The sequence below is a fragment of the Anomalospiza imberbis genome, chromosome 10 (assembly GCF_031753505.1).
Source record: "Anomalospiza imberbis isolate Cuckoo-Finch-1a 21T00152 chromosome 10, ASM3175350v1, whole genome shotgun sequence".
NCBI lineage: Eukaryota > Metazoa > Chordata > Aves > Passeriformes > Viduidae > Anomalospiza > Anomalospiza imberbis.
Window position 1 is genome coordinate 26,197,315 of NC_089690.1, and position 18,316 is coordinate 26,215,630.

General features: G+C 41.7%; 2 long non-coding RNA genes across 3 annotated transcripts in view; one reads left to right on the forward strand and one right to left on the reverse strand.

The window, feature by feature from the left end:
* Positions 1-18,316, forward strand: part of LOC137480284 (uncharacterized) — a 92,501-nt gene that overhangs the window by 49,160 nt on the left and 25,025 nt on the right. The window lies entirely within an intron of this gene.
* LOC137479606 (uncharacterized) lies at positions 2,737-4,719 on the reverse strand. Its single transcript, XR_011002389.1, has 3 exons — positions 4,451-4,719; positions 4,309-4,369; positions 2,737-3,023 (listed from the first exon to the last, which is right to left on the reverse strand). It is a non-coding gene; the product is annotated as an uncharacterized lncRNA (long non-coding RNA).

Sequence of the window (18,316 nt, forward strand, 5' to 3'; positions counted from 1 at the left end):
TAAGGTGAAACAGTGATTCTCTCTTCAGACTTCTCTCTTGCCAGGATTGAAAGTGGAAATTCAGGCAAGCCTTGCTCCAGCAATCAATGACTCCTCCTCCTTCTAACACTTCTCTATGTCAAACCCCTCTGCTGAGCCAATTTTCTACACTGATGCTAAATAGGTAGGGGCTAATGAGCAATCTGTTACTCTTTGAAATCACCCATGCCACAGATACACTTAGCAAGTTGAGGACAGTGTTTAACTCTGAGTGAAATACTACCTGGTCATATACATGACCTTTCTGTAAAAGAGAGCAAGTGCTCTTCTGACACCGTTGAGCAAGAAGTGACACAGATTCACCAGAAGGCTGGTTTGCACAGCAGCAGCTTTAATACAAAAAGCTCTCCTCTTTTATAGACAGCTTCGACACATTCTACCTGATTGGCTAATTAACAAAAACATCTTTCTCACAAACACTCCTTGAACAGAAAAACGAAGAGTAGGAAAACACCACCTGCAGGTTGTTTATACTAACAAGTTATCATCATTTCTCTACAACTCCCTAAAACGTCTCAGAAGTCCCCTGTGAGAAAATGAATCTCGTTTTCTCACTCTCTGACCAGGCTGTCACATCCACACTCTTCCTCTCCAGTGCACTCTCATAAGCATCTTTGCTTTCAGGTACTAACAAATTCTCCTTTTGAAACAGTTTTGTGGTATGGAGGGCCTCAGCAAGCCTTGCTTGCAGTGTGGCTCTCTCTACTGGCTGAAGTTTAGCATTTTCAATAGAAAACTTTCTGATCAAAATTGGGATGTGGCCAGTTTTCAGTACAACTTCAACGAGTCTCTTTTGTAGCAGGTGAGCATCAAGCTCTCTGTAATCCCTGTGCCATATTTAAGAGGTCAAGTATAATAATTTAAGAAGGAAATAAACAACAGTGTAAAGAAACCAAAGTTTTAATAAACATACTTTGAGAAGCAGCAACAATAACTACAAAAAGAATTTGATGTATTTTCAGATGAATATTCAGAAATTAACAAAATAAGATTGGGTTAGAAATGGGTATTTCTGCAGTCTGGGACAGGAAGAAATTCTTTCCCTTCATAGTGTGTCCTATAGTGAAGGTGAGCTGCTGCAGTATACAGAAGGATTGAATTCTTGTCTGCTTCTCAAATTCTAGCTTATATATGGATATAGATATATTCCAATTTTTTCTTTGATATTTAAATGGTAAATATGTCATTATATGGTATATGGGAAATTCTTTATGTATTTTCATGAGAATTAAATTCCATGAGTTGAAAGTCTTAGATACCTCTGTAGTATGAATTGTATAAAATCATGGAAAGGCACTGAGATAGTTTGAATCAAGTGTAAGGGTAATAATGTCTTTTTGAAGTCAATCTTTTGTGCTTTCTAATAAATGGGATCCCTCTGTTGTTTTCTTTATTCTAGATTTCAGTTAACCAAATGCCATAATGCCATGGCAATAGAATCTTAGCAGACATCCCATGATAAAAAGCTTCATTCTAGCTTCAGGAGACTCTCTTGAGATAGGTGGCTTTACGTATTTGTCACCAATTACAACGAAGACAATTCTGTCTTCAGAGGGAGTGTCTGTGCAGGAGGTGCAGACCCTGCAGAATCCCCCAGCCACCTCTCCTGCCCACACTGAGGGCGAGTGGGACAGCTCAGGGATTGATGGCCCAGCAAAAGCTGCTCCTGTGCCTGGGTAAACAGGAGAACTGAGCCTGCATGCAGCCCCTGCTGCCATGCCTGTGCTCCCACCCTGCTGCCACCCTGCTTATGGCTTATGTCTGAAACTGGTACAAGTAAAATTAGTGTGAATTTTGAAATTAACTCATTTTATTTTATTTTATTTTATTTTATTTTATTTTATTATTTTTGGAACAACTGGCTGATTTATTTGAGAAGACATGTAAATGCTACCTTATTTCAATTTTTATTACCTTTGGAAGAATCAAACTATTTGAGTACTTTTCACTCATTTTTAAAATGAAATAGTTTTCCGATCCACAATAGAGCATTTAATAATCCTACAGATAATGCTATGTTCCTGAATGAATACGGAAATTACTTGTAAAATTCCCTTTATAAGTTTATAGCAAAGCTGGTCATTTTGGGCTGCTATAACAATATACACATAATAATGTGTGTAAATATGTAATATACATAACGTATGCGCTCTGACATTGCTGTAATCAACCACTGCACCCAAATAAAGTTAAAAGAACAAATCCTGTCTGTCCATAGGAAAGGCAGAGAAGGAGCCTTGCAGCCCACACCGGCAGCTGTTGCTGTGGAGATGAGCGGTCATGGCCTTGCTGTACTCCACAGGCTGGGATTTTGTTTTCTGGGTTTACTGCCAGTATAACAGAGCTGATAGCACCGTGTTAGAGGAATCAACCAGACGCCTGAAAATTTTTGTGCCTCTGCCTCTTCTTCTTCCTTTGCTTGCCCTCCAAATGCAACAGCAAATGGAGAAGAGAGCCCCATGTAGAAATCAGATGATTTGCTTCTTCAGCTCGTTTTATCTCACTGGTGAGAGCTCAGGGCTGCTCGATGCATTCTGCCAGCTCGGCAGGTTCAGCTGGATCCGGCGGGCTCTGGGCTGTCCCTCTGCTTTGTTCAGCTCCATCCTGCTGATGCCATGGGGTGTCTCTGTGCCGGGGACATCAGCCCTGTGCATCTTCTTCTCTTGGCTCTGAGGTGTAAACTCCTGGAACCTGTGTCGTACACAGACAGCTCTGAAAAGAGGAAAAGAAGGCAAAGTCAGCTTGTACTTCTAGAAGTCTTACTTTATGTGAAGAAATAATTTAAGACTGTTGCTAAAATCCTTGGCCTTCCACCCTGCACCTGGCCTCTCTCTGGTAGTGTATCACGCAGCAGGCGGTAAGAGCGGGGGCCTTCACCCCTGTGTTTGCAATGCTGCTCCCTTCCTGCTATCGCTGGTTTGAGACTTTCAGCTGCCCATCATTCAGGCACCATAAAGTAATACAACAGGTCTCTGCCAGAAAGCCTGAAACAACTGTAATTGTTGTTATTTGCAGTATCTTAAACTTTTTCTAATTAATTTCCTCTTTTTGTCTGTTTGTTTTTGAACCCCTGTGGCATTTGTTTCTCAGCAGGACTTCTGAAATAGGCCAAATTTTACCTTGCTTACTGTTTGTTTATCCAAATCATGATGAAGGCTTTTGTAAAAGCAGTTTGCATCTGATCTTGGTGTATCATTCATAGCTTTCCTAAGGCTGAGTCTCCATGACAACTAATTAATAAAGATTAGCTTTTCTTATGGAGTGTAAGACTCAAGTACATCTTGTTTTGTGATGCAGATAATCTCTAGATCTTGTTTTGGAGACTGGGTCTTGTCACAGAGATGCCACAGGCAATCTGTTCTGATTTACAGCCAGACTTGGATGACCACTAGGGGAGACAACTTTCAGACAGTTTTTGTTTTCCCAGTTCTTGCATTTGTCCACTTGCTCATTTGTTTACCTGTCCTTGGTAGGTGAGAGTTCCACAGCCTCTTTTGTTTGAAAGACATAGAAGGAAATTACACTTTTGAACTTTTGCTAACTTTAAATTAGCTGAAGAACATTCTAGATCTACAGGTAAATTATGTTAAAACAAAGGTATTTAGTTGAAATGCACGAAGCTATATTGCTAATAATAAAAAAAGGTGTCATAACACAGTGTAACATAATCCTTTTATTTCCTTAAGATAATTCTTAATCTACAACATACCTGCTATATTATTAAAAGGTATTATTGGAACTAAAAAACAGGCTGGATTTTTAATTGGCTGGATTTTTAATTTTTCATTACTAAGAAACAAGTACTTAATTTCATACTTAAACTTTTCTCAACTGTGAAGTTGCTGACAAGGCTGTTATTTTTGATTCATGGGAAAAGGGAAGACAGGGATCAAAGCTTCCTTATTCTTAAGGACTTTTATGATCAGCTGTGCTTGGGCAACATCTGCTGTGTGTTTCAAACACTTTTGAGTGACATTTGCCTGAATGGGAGCCTATCTGCTTTTTTTGTGAGGGTTAGTCAAGGACAATCTGATGCTTTACAATTGATTTTACTCAGATATCTGACCAAACTGAAACTCATTTTGTTTCCTAAAACAAAGAGTTTTAGCAGAGGAGGGCTTAAGATGAAATCAAAGATTGTGTGCTTCTATCACATGAGAATATAAGGTTTTTGACCACGCATTTCTTCTCTTTCTGCATCAAAACTCAACCAAACAAATAAGAATGTCTTAAGCTTTGGGTTTGATCTGCCTTTCTGTCTTGCCTTACCTTTCTGAATCAGTGAAGTACTTCTTGGCAGCTCTTGAGGTTATGCCAATCCCATGTTAAACTATGAGAAAATTCTCCCAGTGAAAACCGTGCAGGGCTATGGAAGAGTGGAGCAGCACTCCAGTGACTACTCAAGAATTACCTTCAGCAAAAGGCTTTGCTTCATCTTGACTTGTGTACCTCCTTATTGGGCAAAGCAATTTCACAAGTTAAATCCTGTTTACTGCTGATGTTGAGTTCTAGACTTGTTGGTTTGGCTGCATCTTTCAGCAAGCCAGTAGGTACCTGGTGATGTGGTCACAATAGGTTGAGCTCCATTTTATCTATCATAAACCCTTTGGCAAAAAGCCAGTCTTAAAAAGATCTGAAAAAATCTCTCCTGAATATATTTATTTTATCCTTCCTTTAAAAGAGTAGGCTTTCTCACTAGGCTTGCAAGCAATAAGCAAGACCTGACTGATAAAATACTTTTCCACATGGTCTCCCTGCAGCCATTCAGTGCTGCATCTGATTTGCATGAACAGTGCCAAATACTTTGGTGCCCTACAAATGAGGAGCAGGCCCTTCAAAGCTGAGACATAAGCCAAGACCACTCACATTTAGGAGGAAACCTGCATTTGTCAGCTGAAAATTAGTTGGTGCAGCATATGTCACCATGGGGCAGTGCATTGGGCAGAATGGTGATAATGTGGAAGCTGGCTTGAAAGGCAGTAGAGAATGGGACTGTGAGAAATCCATGGAGAATCATGTCATTAACTGTAGCAAACTTGCCAAATGTTCAGCATCTGGTTTTAATACCTCAAATTCAGTCACTTCTTCTTTGTATCAGTATTTAGCCACTAGCAGTGAGCAACTGAGGAGTAGCCAGGGCTGCCTTTCTGCAGATGAGCACAGCTGGATTGTGTCCCGCAGGGCCAGGTGAAGCTCCACTCCAGAAACTGTTCTAGCCCTGGGATTTGTTCCCTGTGCCAGCCACGGGGAGGGGACTGATGCCAGTGGGATGCCATCGTGGCTGCAGGGACGATGCCATGAAGAACAGCTGCAATACTAGAGAGAGAGCGGGGCTAATCAGCACCCAAACCTGTACCCACCCCAGGGCAGGGCAACAACAAAGCTCCTTTTACTTCCAGCTGCACCCTGGATGGACTGTGCTCCAGCCTCTCTCATTCCTTGCTGTGCTCTAGATGCCTAAGCAATACCCTAAAATCCCTAACTAGCCTGCTAAATATTTGCATGTCTTGCCAGGAGAATTAGATGTCAGTGTACAACACAATTATCTTAGAGGGAATTTAACCCCTCATTTGTCTTAAAGCTCACTTGTGGAACTCCAATGCAAATGGTGGCATTTGGTCTGTCAGTCAGTTGTGTTTGTTCTGGGTTTGTGACACTGGGTCTGGGCTGATATTCTGTGAGGTGTCATTGGAAAATACATTAATTCTACTTTTGCTTCACAGTTCCAGTGACTACCATCCTCCTGTTCCCTCCCTCATACTTTCTCTTTCTATTTTGATACATCTCTGCTGTTTTAAGGACAAACTTTCCACATGTTTTTGACTCTAGGAATTTGGTGTTTCAAATGAATTGACATCAGTGCTTTTGTGCAAAGAACCACTTGAGCTGAGATCGCTGTGCAAGTCCAGAGATTGCTTTCTGAGTAAGAAATATGCAGGAAATGTTTTTTGTTGACAAGATTATGTCCACTACTGTTCTGGAGAGCTCATTCCCAATATTTTGCACTGGAAATGTTACAGAGTTAGAAGTCCTGCATTAGAACTTCTTAGTTAGAAGAGAGGCTTTTCCTCATTTTATAGATGGGTGTACTTATTCTGCCTTTTTTTATGATGGGAGGTATATAACTCCTCCAGCTTTAAACATTTTAGATTATTGGAATGTGTCCTGTTTCTTTATAAAGGGACCTTTTCTTCAATCTGACCAGTTTCTTGAAAAAAAGTAAATACACTCTTTTGGGCATGAGGAACTAATGCTAGTTTGAAGTAAAGAAAGCATCTGTAGGCACAAGTATCTTGCTGGTATGAAATTTGACCCAAAGTTTGTTAAGAAAGAACAATTTCTCCTGCTGAAATACTTAGCCAATTTACATATGATTTTCAAAAGAGACTATTTTCACTGGTGGGGGACTAACAGGCTTAATGTCTATGCTTGGTTCATTCTCAGTATGAATTTATGAACAGCCTAAATTATTTAAACATAAAAAGCTTTGGCATTAATCATGACACAACAGCAAATACAAAAATTGCCGAGCATTCAATATCAGCATGAATGATTGTCTTCTACAGGTCTGGCACCTCACATACTATCTCACCCTTCAGAATAACCCGTGCTTGCAGACAGGTCCTCAGATAACCTGAATCCCCAGGTGACACCCTCCTCCCCTGGATGAGGCCCTTGGCAGTGGGTGCTGCTCCTGGGTACAGGGACCCCCTGAATATGGGAGTGCAGAATATGGGCCTCTGGAGCAGGGACCATTGGACAAAAGGTCTTGGAAGGAAAACATCTTTTTCTTATGCATTCTTGTACAGAACTGCTAAATCCAAGTGATGCTATTATCAACATTTAAAAATGTATTTATCATCTTTAAAATGGCAGATTATTTGCAGGTTTCCACAGGTAATATTTATGGAAAAGCTTGACACTGACAACAGAATTTCTTTATCCCACTGTTTTTTCTGAAAGAGACTTTTAATCATGAAAGTAGAATAACCTTTGCTCTCTGAGAACAGTATTCATCCTATTCCAGTCATTCTCATAAATGAAGCTTTCAAGAAAGAAGAAATAAGACTTTTAATTCTGAATCAATAGGGACCTTTTTTGCCCCAAAAGTAAGGGGAACACAACACAAGGCTGTATTCTTGCAAGTGGGATACTATTAAACCCCACTGAAGCAAGAATTCAGCCTTGGAAACAACTGAACTTTTTCAGATCTTACTCTTAGTCACTTTCAGTCTTTGATACAGAGGTATAACATTATTTTAAAATTATTTTTAAATATTTAGGGCTTGTTGTACAACATACACATTATAAAATGTGTACGTTGTAAATTCAAGCTGCTTTCAGGAGAGTTATTTTTACCATGCTCTTGGAGAACAAGTTCCCAGACTCTGGAAAGGAAAACAATCAAAACTGTAATAATCTACAGGAAGAAAAGGAAGAATTTGAAAACTGTATTTAACTCCTTAAAATTACTAGAACTGTCTGTCTCCCTGTGCTGGCTTGTGTGTATGTTGTACTGCTTTGTTACCAGTTTATTGGTGTCTATCCCTAAGGCAGAAGTTGCTCTGATAAAGAGTGATGTTGCTACTCTGCCCCTTTGGGATTTCCAATTTATGCTTGCAAACATAAACCTTCCTTGAAAAGCTTTGTCTCCTTGGCAGCACCAAAGGGAGAAAAGGTGTTGGGAATGCCATCACAAACAGAGAGCTGCTCTGCTTCTGCACATTCTGCTGCCAGCCAAGACTGTGGAGTAACTGTGCCCTCTCTGTTCTTGCTGAATCATGGCACAGACCTTGATACTCCAGCCAGCCTTTTCCTGCGTGGATGGAAACCACTGTGCCAGTTCTGACTTTGATGATCACTGAGATGATTACAAATCGAGTAAATGTAAAACAGGCTCTCATGTTTTGAGCAGCAGAGGACACAATCTACTTGTTGCTTTTGAATAATATGAAGGAGGCTCTGACTACAGATGTTTCATGATCTGGTGTTTCAGCAGCAGATCATGCTCTTCAGGTACTTGGCTTTTAGATCATCTTTCTCTTCTTGCTGCATACACAAACAGCTTTATCAAAGATGACTTTTGCATGCTGCTTTTTATCAAGCATATCCCTCCAGGAGATGCCTGTAAAGCTTTTCACCTATATGAAGTCTCTGTGGCTTAAAACATAACAGGGTTGGTAAAAGGGTTCTACTTGAAGAGCAGTGGTTGTATTTGTTTTGTGTCTAGATCAAAGCTCAAAGTGAGAAGCTCCAATATGCTCTCAGTGCCTTTTATGCTGTGGCAAAAAAAAGTTCTCTGTTCCTCCTCTGACTTTAAGATCCTGAATTACTTCTGCCAAGAACAGTGTATTAAACTCTGGCTCCTAATCCAGATATCTTAAAGATAGGTCCTTAGAGGACACAGTGCACATGTGCTGGAGTTTGATGTACCAATTTGTATGTCTTGGTCATGCTTTTCAGAGTCCCACAGACAACCTTGGCCTCAGTTTTGCAGATCTGTGAGCTGGAAGTGTGTGACCCATTTCTGTCACAGGATCTCCACAGAGGTGCTGCCATAAAGCTGAATCTGAATTAGTGTGTCCTGACTGTAACACAGACAAATGATACACAGCTATTGGCAACAGCAACACATGGAGATGAACATGAAGTTCATCCTATGAAGTTTGGTACAGAAATGTAAGCTAACTAACAGAAAGCACTGACAGGACTTGTATCTGAAATCCCTCTTCCCTCCACTTTGAAACAGAAGAAAATAGTGGAATAACGTGATGTTTGGAGTTTCATTTTTAGATTACTCCTTGAATTGTTTGGATTTTACAGTCAAAACCAAGGCAGTAGCAGCCCAGCTGCCAGAGGGAAACCTTCAGTGGAAGGTGGTATCCTATTTAGGAGTATATCAGCTGTCTGTGTCCTTTGGGTAGAGTTCTTAATTTTATCCTTTTGCAGTCATCTTCCTTGCTCTATTCCTGTTGCCAGGGATACTGGGGAGGTCTTTTAGCACAGCAAGGTGTTCTCAGAGTGGCCCCTCCAGTTATGGACAGCTCCCTATGTCTATTCTGGGTTTGTGAAGTGGGATAGTGAGAGGGGAAAAGTGGACCCATGTTCAAATATAATGAGGTTTTAGATGTTGGGGAATTGATTGGTTACAACAAAAGTTAGCTATTTCAGTACTGACATAAAAGTAAATATTGGATGGGAAGTGATTCTTGGTGTTGCTCTGAGGAGCTGCTGCAGTTACCCTTTGATTGATAGAAGTTGCAGGGGCATATTGGTACATTAAACTAGCAGAGGCTACTTGGAGTAATCTACAAAATGCAACAGCTGAGACATAATGGCCTCTGCTTGGAAAAGGAGAAACTGCCAATGAAACTGATGGATGTGGGAAAACTGAACTGTTTATAGGGTTGTGGAAGTATCAGACTTTTTGAGAAAGGATAGACTAGAGGCCAAAAATAACCCTATGGGGTGTTTTTGTTTAGCCTGATCTTTTAAAAACACAATAGAGGAGACAGGCAGATGCTTCCTTCTGGTTTGGTAAACAGTAAAAACAGGTAGCGTGTTGGCATAGCTGCACTTCTGGAACTCACTTCTGCATAGCAAAGCCACCCTACCTGCAGAGAAACTTGATGGGCAGCCCATTTCTGCCAGTCAAGGCAATAGATAGGAACCTGGTCTTAAATCATGATGGAAGAGTGTCCCATATGGCAACTGTCCAGACATAGTTCATCCAATGGCTAATTAGACCATGATAATGATCAAGCAGCTGATTTGACACAGAGCAATAGGCTTTATATTTTGAGCAATAGGCTAAAACTTTGAGTTTTGTTTTGGAGATTAGAGAAACTGTGTAAAAGCAAAAAAAGAGAATACTTTGGAGGGGATCCAGGGGAACAGTGAGAGACAGGAAGTATCAGCTTTAGCTCCTCTGGGTTGAGCCAGAGGAAGAGGTACTGTTACAGGGCCTCCCTTGTGACAGAGAGCAGCAGTTTGGATGTGTGTGTCAGCCCATTCCTGAGGAAGGCACTGGAGAGCTGTGTGTGAACTTCTGATTACCTGTGCAGGAAGAATGATGACTGACAGAAATGTTGGAGTGGTAAAAATTGTGCTGAGTTGGCTTTGGCTACAGAGTTGTTCCTTGGGTTGTGATGGAGCTCTGCAATCCCAGCCACTGGGCATGTGGTGTGCCTTGGAGCTCCTAGCTCCCTCAGGATGCCTGAGGAAAAGTTTCTGTTACTTTCTGACTTACTGCTGCCACTCACAGCCACACAGCTGGCACAATAGGCACACTGCAAGAAAAGAACAAGGCTGGGCTTGCCCATGAGCGTGTTTTTGGTTTGGATTTTTTTCTAGTAATAGAAAAGGATATTCCTGCTGCTGATAAATGACTGGACAGCAAAGACTATGCAGACTCTTACTTGGAAGACCCACAAAAGAAGTGAATCTATCAGAGGACTTGAGGAAGTGTTTTCTGGAGTACTGTTGCATAATCTTGCATGTTTTTACATGCTGTATTTTGACATACACTGTGCTTTAGATGATTATTACCCTGTGTTGAATTTCAACTTTATGCCCAATACACTTCACCTGGAATTGAATGTTTGAGCAAGTGAAATTCTGCCAAATCACTTGTGACTTGCACAGATCCAGTCCAAAGCTGTTTTCCTTCTGTTAAGCCCCATCCTTCAGTATGTCAGAAAACTTCAACTTTTTTACTCATTTGGAGGGAAAGTTATTATCTTTCAGTAAAAAACAGCTGGTGTATTTGGGAAGAAAAACAGATACCCAGCCCCTTTGTCAGCTCTGACTGGGGAAGTCTGGCTGCCCACCTTCCAGCAGCTGTTTCTGCCAAGCTGGCTTTGGAAGCTGTACGTGCTCATCACTGACCTCTGCTAGGAGGCAGCTCTGTGGTGAAGCTTGGAGCTAGTGCACTTCTTGGGGACAGAGATAGCATTGGGGTGTGTGGGAGCAGTCCCTGCTCAGCCTTCTAATCTGATGTCTCACCATATGGGTCAGAGTTCCCTGTGAAAACCCAATGAGGCACCTCTGTTGACTCTTCTTTTCCAGGACCAGGGGTATTACAGTTCTGTTTCATAAGGTCTGTAAATTTGTCTGTGAAATTTTATGAGGTGACAGACTTCCTTCTCAACTGTGAGGGTGGTGAGGCCCCAGCAGAGATTCCCCAGAGAAGCTGTGCATGCCCCCTTCCGAAAAGTGTTCAAGGCCAGGTAGGATGGGGCTGGGAGCAACCTGGTCCAGTGGGTGACATCCCTGCCCATGGGAAAGGAATTGCAACTAGATGATCTTTAAAGTCCGACCCAAACCTTTCAATGATTCTGTAGTTCCTCTATCTACTTTCCTTGGCCTCCTGAAGGGAGAAAATTTGTGCATTTGGGACAACAGCTCCCTTTCCCCAGTGGGCTGATCTCATTCCACACATAGAGTGTGGGCCTTTATGTGTGTGCAGGAATGTTCTACCTGCCTGTGTAGTGGGGGAGCCATGCTGCTGTCTTTGCCCTCTGGAATCTACCCTGAGGTTCTCTAAACCAACTTGCTATGGCCAGGGCTTGCATTTATTTGTTCTTTCTGTGTGTGGATATGTGGTGTACTACTGATTGGTACTATTCTAATAGTGACAAAATCTGAGTCCAATCAGAAAAAGCAAAATATAGAATAAAGTTCAAGTACCTAACTTCTGGCAAGCCAAGAGCCCTAATGTCTCTGTAAGAGCCTCCCAGGACTTCCAGGTGTGATGAAAATCTGACACCCCCTCAGCATGAAGAAGGCTGGGAGAACACTAGCCTGGCAGCTGAACAGGGACTGAAGAGTTACCTGATTCACTGCAGAAGGGGAGCAAAGGAGCCTGAGGTGACCTGACACAGACTAGGGTAAAGAAAATAGATATATACAGGGAAGAACAGGTGAGGTGAGGTCCAGAGTGCCTAGAGCACCTCCTCCCTACTTGGGGGGGAGAGGAGGATAGAGAAAGGATCGAGTGCCTGGTGTGACAGAAGGTGCCTTTTTCCTTCTGTATCTCTTCTCATACCCTGGAGAACAGCTCTGTCTTTGTGGGTGGATGGCTGGCTGTAGAAAGCTTGTGCTTTCCCCTGGGAAGGGAAAAAACAGCAGGTTGAACTCTGTTTAATAGCCTCAATGAACAGGTTTTCCACTCTGGAGGTTCCATCTGGAGCAAGCCAGGACAGGCTGAGATAGGATTGACTCTTGAGCTTTTCCATGCATTATCAGGTTGTCAGGTGGGAGAGCCACCCAGTGCTGGAGAGACTCTATCATGGGAACACAGCTGAGCACAAGATGTGACGGGTACAAGGACTTTTCCTCTTTGGTAGTAGAGGTCAGGTAGGGGAGAGAGGAAGTCTTTCAGGAGGGAAATACTTTTTGTAAGATATTAGGCCTGAAATGTTCTCCAGAGGTTCTGGTCCTATAAATTTCAAATGTGTATGTAGCTGCTGGGGAATTCTTATCTAAGTAGCCTGAACCTCTTATGTCTGGATTGTTGGGCTGGAGTCCTGACAAAGTTGTTGAACTTGGGAGTGAGATTTGTGGTGTGTCTGAGGCTGGCTACAGAATTTTTCCTTTTCGGTACCACACAGTTTAAGGACAAGTGAATACAATTTTACTGCGTCAGAACAATCCAATTCTCCACTTCTGCTTGTCAAAATCACCTGTAAGAGGGAGTGTAGGGGGAAGAGCATCATTTCCCGAGTGGGAGCAGCGGCCGGGCTCCACCTGCGGCGGGTCGGGGCTCCCTGCACGGTGTAGCGCCCGCAGCCCCGCTCACCACAGCCGTGTCGTGCCCACTGTCTTGTGCACTAAGTGAAAACCACAGCAGAAAGGAAAACTGTGCCCTTCGTGCCCCTGAACTTGCTTTAGGGTTCTCCCTCGTGTGCATGATGGAAATGTGTAGTGGTTTCTGCACATCAGTTGTCACCTGTATGTGTTAGGAAGATTTGTACGGAGTCAAGTGCCTGCCCCTGAACACTGCCCGAGCTTTGGCTGGTAGCAGTCAGTCATCATAGTTAAACTTTTGGGGTTTCTGCCACTGGGTATGGAAAGATAACAAAGCTGAGTTCAGTATATTTTGCAGCATCAGTCAGTGGTTTAAATTAGTGTTGTTAGGTAGCACTGGTCTTAATACTGCTGTAGTTTACTGCAAGTATTCTTCAGAAGTGCTCATAAAACACTTGGTGCTGAGCAAGAGACATGCTAAAGAGGAAAACAGGTAAAATTAATAATTCTCGTGCTAGTGTGATTTTGACAAAAAGGAAAACTCTCCTTAAATGTTAATTATTACTGGAATGCTAAATACCTTCTTAGGGAACTCAATGATGCTTGCATTACAGTTCAGGCTTAGTCCCTACTCACATGAGATGGGCTTTCCATTTTGATTTCTTATCAGCTCTTTCTTTTTCTGCTGTCTCTGCATGGAGTATCAGGACTCTGGATTGTGAGAGTCTGGAAGCTGTGTAAACTAGATTGATGCATTGAGCAATAAATGCTATTTCAAACCACAAAGTGGCAGCATAAACAATTTTATTCTCTCCCTCCCTCATTTAGTTTTCTTTATTATGCTACATCGTGCTTTTAATCATGAGCAGAATATTTAATGATAGCAGACTGAGTTGCATACACAGCCAGGTGCTGGCTGGACTGCTCAAATATAGCTCAGGACTGAAATATTTTCAAAGCACTCACACTTGTTCTTCCAGTTCTGAGACTTGTTTGGGCAGAAATTTCTGCTTCAGTGCAGTTCTGGGTTCCTTTCTTGAGGGTTACTAGTGAGCAGGATGAAATGCTCACTTTTAGTTTTCTTTGAGATGGATTTGAGCTTTGAATCCAACTTTTAACAAAGGAAAATCTGGTGCATGAAAGTCTGAAGTACACAACATCTTCAAATACTGTTTTTGAAGAGGAACATCCCCTCTCTTCCCCCCCACTCCCAAAACAGAGTATATGTGAAGTGGAAAGGCTGAATATGTCTATCAATGGAGTCGACTTATGTTCATTAAGGAAAGTTAATATCCTTTGCTTTATGTATTTTGTACCAACCAAAAACACATTCCAATGTTGAGAATTAGGATATGACAGGTAGAATGGCAAACCATAAACATTCTTGTTTTCTTACTACTGTATGCTCCCAGTCCCTTTTTTATTCTTCTGCTTTCTGAAGTAGGAGCCACTTGATCCTGGTTAAAGGACTTTTCCTCTGTCCTCTGTGCTGTCACTGTGCATTACAGTCTCTGCAGTGACCAAGAGCTACAGTGAAAGCTGTCCCTGGAGCTGAGGAGAGCCTGGGATGAATGAGTGGTTCTGGTTGTCAAGTGCATCACTCCCACCCCTAAGCTTTAGTCTTTATTTGGGAATTTATTTGAGAATTTTCCTTTCTCTCTTTTATCTTCTGGTGCTTCAGTATATCCTCTTTAGACCTCCTTCTTATCTCCTGAAATTGCCCTGAGTTCAGACAGATAATCTTATTCCTTGTCCATGTCTCCAAGAGGAAAGGGGGCTCTGGGTCAGCCTGAACACTGTAGCACCCTGTTGGGAAGGGTGGTGCAGCTGATCAAACACTATACCACAGAAGGAATTTGGTTTTCTTTCCTGCTGCACTCATCCTACATTTCCATTTCCCAGCTGAACCTATACCATTTATTTCATACTCTCCAGTCTAAACAAATATTTCTATTCAAGTGGTTTTAAAATTTGGTTTTGTTTCCTGAATAAATGAATATGGACAACTAATTATTATCATTTTTTAATAAATCACAGTTGGGGCTAGGATTGCTTTTTGTCCTTGACCAGCAAAGCTATGTTTCTATTAATTTTGAGCCCTTGCTAGTGTAATTCTGTTACCTAAGAAAACCTAACTTTCAGAAACCTGCCTTTGCATAAAGAAGTTAGGCAAACAGCAGCTTTGCAAAAACCCATATTGGGAGTTTATTAACCACAGGAATTATGAGTTATTGTTGCATTTTCACATAATCTCAAACTTCTGAGGTTTCCAAGGAACTGGGCAAATGTCTTTGGGTATGTACCTTTAGCTCAGCTCAAAAGTAAAATCACAGCTGCACTTGTGGAGGATGGGAGCTGACGGATGGCCTCCAGAGACCAGGCAGCTGCAGTTTGCTTTTGCTCAGTTCCTAGTTAGGAACACAGAGGTGGCCAAGAACAAAGAGTAACAAAGAGAGCAGTCTACAAATGTGGAGAGGACAGTGTCCTTCTCACCAGCCTTGAGAACTTCCAAAAGCCCCGTTTGGAGACAAACTTTCCATGGAAGCTGCTGCTGTGAATAGAGCAGATTACTCTTCTGTTTCTTGAGAATGTGTATCTGTACTAAGCAGGGGTAAATCAAACTGCAGAGGTGTTGGCCTTGCTTGTTCAGTTGGATGAATGTAGATGTGGTCTGTGGGTATGGTTCCCCAGGGCCAAAACTTGTTCCTGGCAGGCCTCATTGCAGAGGGAAGGGAGCAGGAAGATGCCATGAGCCTCCTCCAGGGGTGCCAGCTCACTGACAGCCCCGTGGGGCTGAGTTCAGAGCATGTCACCTCTCGTACCATGCCAAGTGATGAGTCTGTGTCTAAGCAGCTTCCTCTGATTCATCACTGCTTTTTGTTGTAGGCTAAAGATAGTCTTTCATATAGAAGCTCACTTTGAAGATAAAAAGTTGTTTGCCTTTCTCTCTGGTTGCTTTTTAGCTACTGCTGTTCAGCTTCTAGCAGTTTTCACCAGCTGCTAGTTTCTGTCCTCTCCCCACCCTTATCACTTTCCTCCTTGCCTTCTCTGAAGGGTTCACCTGCAAGGAACTCCCTTAATTTCCTAGTGCTGATTACACAGCACTGCTCACTGAGAAACACACCACATACCTACTTCAAAATGACCATGGAGCACCCCCTCTGCATATAAACATGAGGTACAAATGTAGGATTTTCTCTTTTAGCATTAAATCTTCCATTAATCATAGGTTTTCCTATGAAGAGTCCCTGGTTCAGAGGCTCTGCTGTTTATGACTGGAAATTGCATGATGAAACTCCTGAAGGGCACTTCCTGTGATTCAGGGCTACATGCATGAGTGACTGAGAGGCAGAGACTTTGGGACAGCACTTGTAGGCTCCATGCATTTGTGTGGTGTTTGTAGAAAATGGGTGGCTTTGCATATGGAATGTGGATAAAGCTGCTTAAAGGCAATGGACGGGACACAGCTTTAGATGTACAGGTTTCAGAGAAGCCGTGGAAATTTGTAGCAAAAAATATAGCTTAGTGTGCTTTTATGTAAAGCAGTGGCAGCAAGAATGTTAGAAGCACTTTTAAAAGTAATGTTGTGTGCCAGAAAGAGGCACTCCAAGCCTTCCACATTTGTGCTCAGGATTGAATTATATATCTGAGGTTTCTTGAAACTATTTCTGTCTGACAACAACCATTGTGTCTGAAGATCCTTAAAAAAATTCTGTCTTATGCAGTAAGGGTAAGTCACTATTCTAGTAGAAGAGAAACCAAGATGCAATAAATGCACTCAAACTAATTTTTCAATGATGCTATCAAAATTGGAAGCTGCATTTTGCATTGCAGACTTAAACCTGGAAAGTTTAAAATACAAGGACTTTACACAAAAAAAAAAACCCAAAAAACTAAGGAGAGCTAACAAAGACTCATCAAGCATCTTTTGAAAAGGGGAAGTTATTTCCATTATTTCCATTTCTGTTTTTTTTTTTTTTTTTTTTTTTTTTTTTGGACAGGGATTCAAATGTTAGCATCCACGTTGATGTTGGAATAAAATGCTTTTAAGGAGATTGAGGAGTAACTGCAGTGCCAAAAAATTAATATTTATGTAAACAAATCCTTAAGTAAATATATACTTAATATTGTTTTAAGTATATATTGATTTAAGTAAATTTCCATACATGAATATGTCTAAAAGTATACTGTGGCATGATTTATAAAGTGCACGTTGTGTTTGGTTAGTACTGTGGATTCATTGTGGTTATTCACCTTGGATTACTATACAAGGGTTATAAATAAGATGTGCTTCCCTCAATGAGCTGCCCTGATTAATAATTAGTAAGGCAGTAATTGATTTGGCAATATTCCCTGTTATTGCTGACTACTATCCAATTTTCCTTGTGTCTGCATTGTTGAGGCTTAAAATCTGTATGACACAACTAGATGCCAACTAGATGCCAAGTCAGCACATGCTTTCATTCTGCCTTTATAAAGTTGTGCCAGGCTTCTCTTGCTTTTATAGGAAAGAAAAGAAATAATAGTTACATGGTTACTCACTGGGGTGGGAAGGCTCTCACACTCTTGTTTCTCAAGGGCTTTTTTCCCAAGGTGACACAACTTAAAGCACAGTCCTGTCTTGCAATACATATTTTGGTGGAGTTTTTAAGGCTGCTTGAGAAAGGTAATTTTGTTCAGCTCCCAGTCTGTGAGGGTCCAATTGACTCCTCTTCCTGGGTCATGCCCTCCCCAGCAGTGGGAAACATGTTGGCACTTACCAATGGATCCGCTAAGGTTTCTGCAAAACACAGTCTTGACTTTAATCTTCTCAGTACTCTGGAAGTAGAGATGTTCTTGAAGCCTTTCTTGCCTTGCCCAAGCCAGAAAAGTTAACCAGCTCCTCAAGTGTGGTGATGAAAGGAGTCAGCCTTAATCCCTGGGCTTCTCACTCTTGCACAATGGCATTGTTAGTCATGAAGAGGGAAAGGAAAGGTATCCTGATCACTTTGGAGACACAAATCCCCATGTACACATCAGTCATCAGCCTTTTCCAAGCCTGAAAACTGCCACTGGCCTCTAACTTCTCCTGGTTTGGGAATAGAAGGAATGTACTTGGATCTGGTGCTCTACAGGAAATGTGTTTCATCTCTCCAACTGTTAGCTTGGTGCACAGCTAAGATTTTTTTTTCCTCAAATGAAAAAATGACCCCATACATTTCAGATATGTGAAACTTCTGGTACCAGAACTTTGAGAAGAAATGTTGCAGGATACATGTCATATCTTGTTATCTTCTGTGAATTCTATCAAGAACTTTACAGCCAAGGACTTGTTCAAAAATCCAGCTTCTGTGGAAATTAACACTTTCAAGTTTCAGTTTTATCTTAATTCCTCATGCTTGTTTTACAGCACATTAGATAAAGCTGACAGCACAAATTCTGCAGTTATATCTTAGAAAAGGTGAGAGTCCAATGTACACTTGATCTCAGATTCAGCCCTGCACTAGGGACCAGCTGGGTTCAAGTAGCTGCTGATCTTGCCATTGATCTT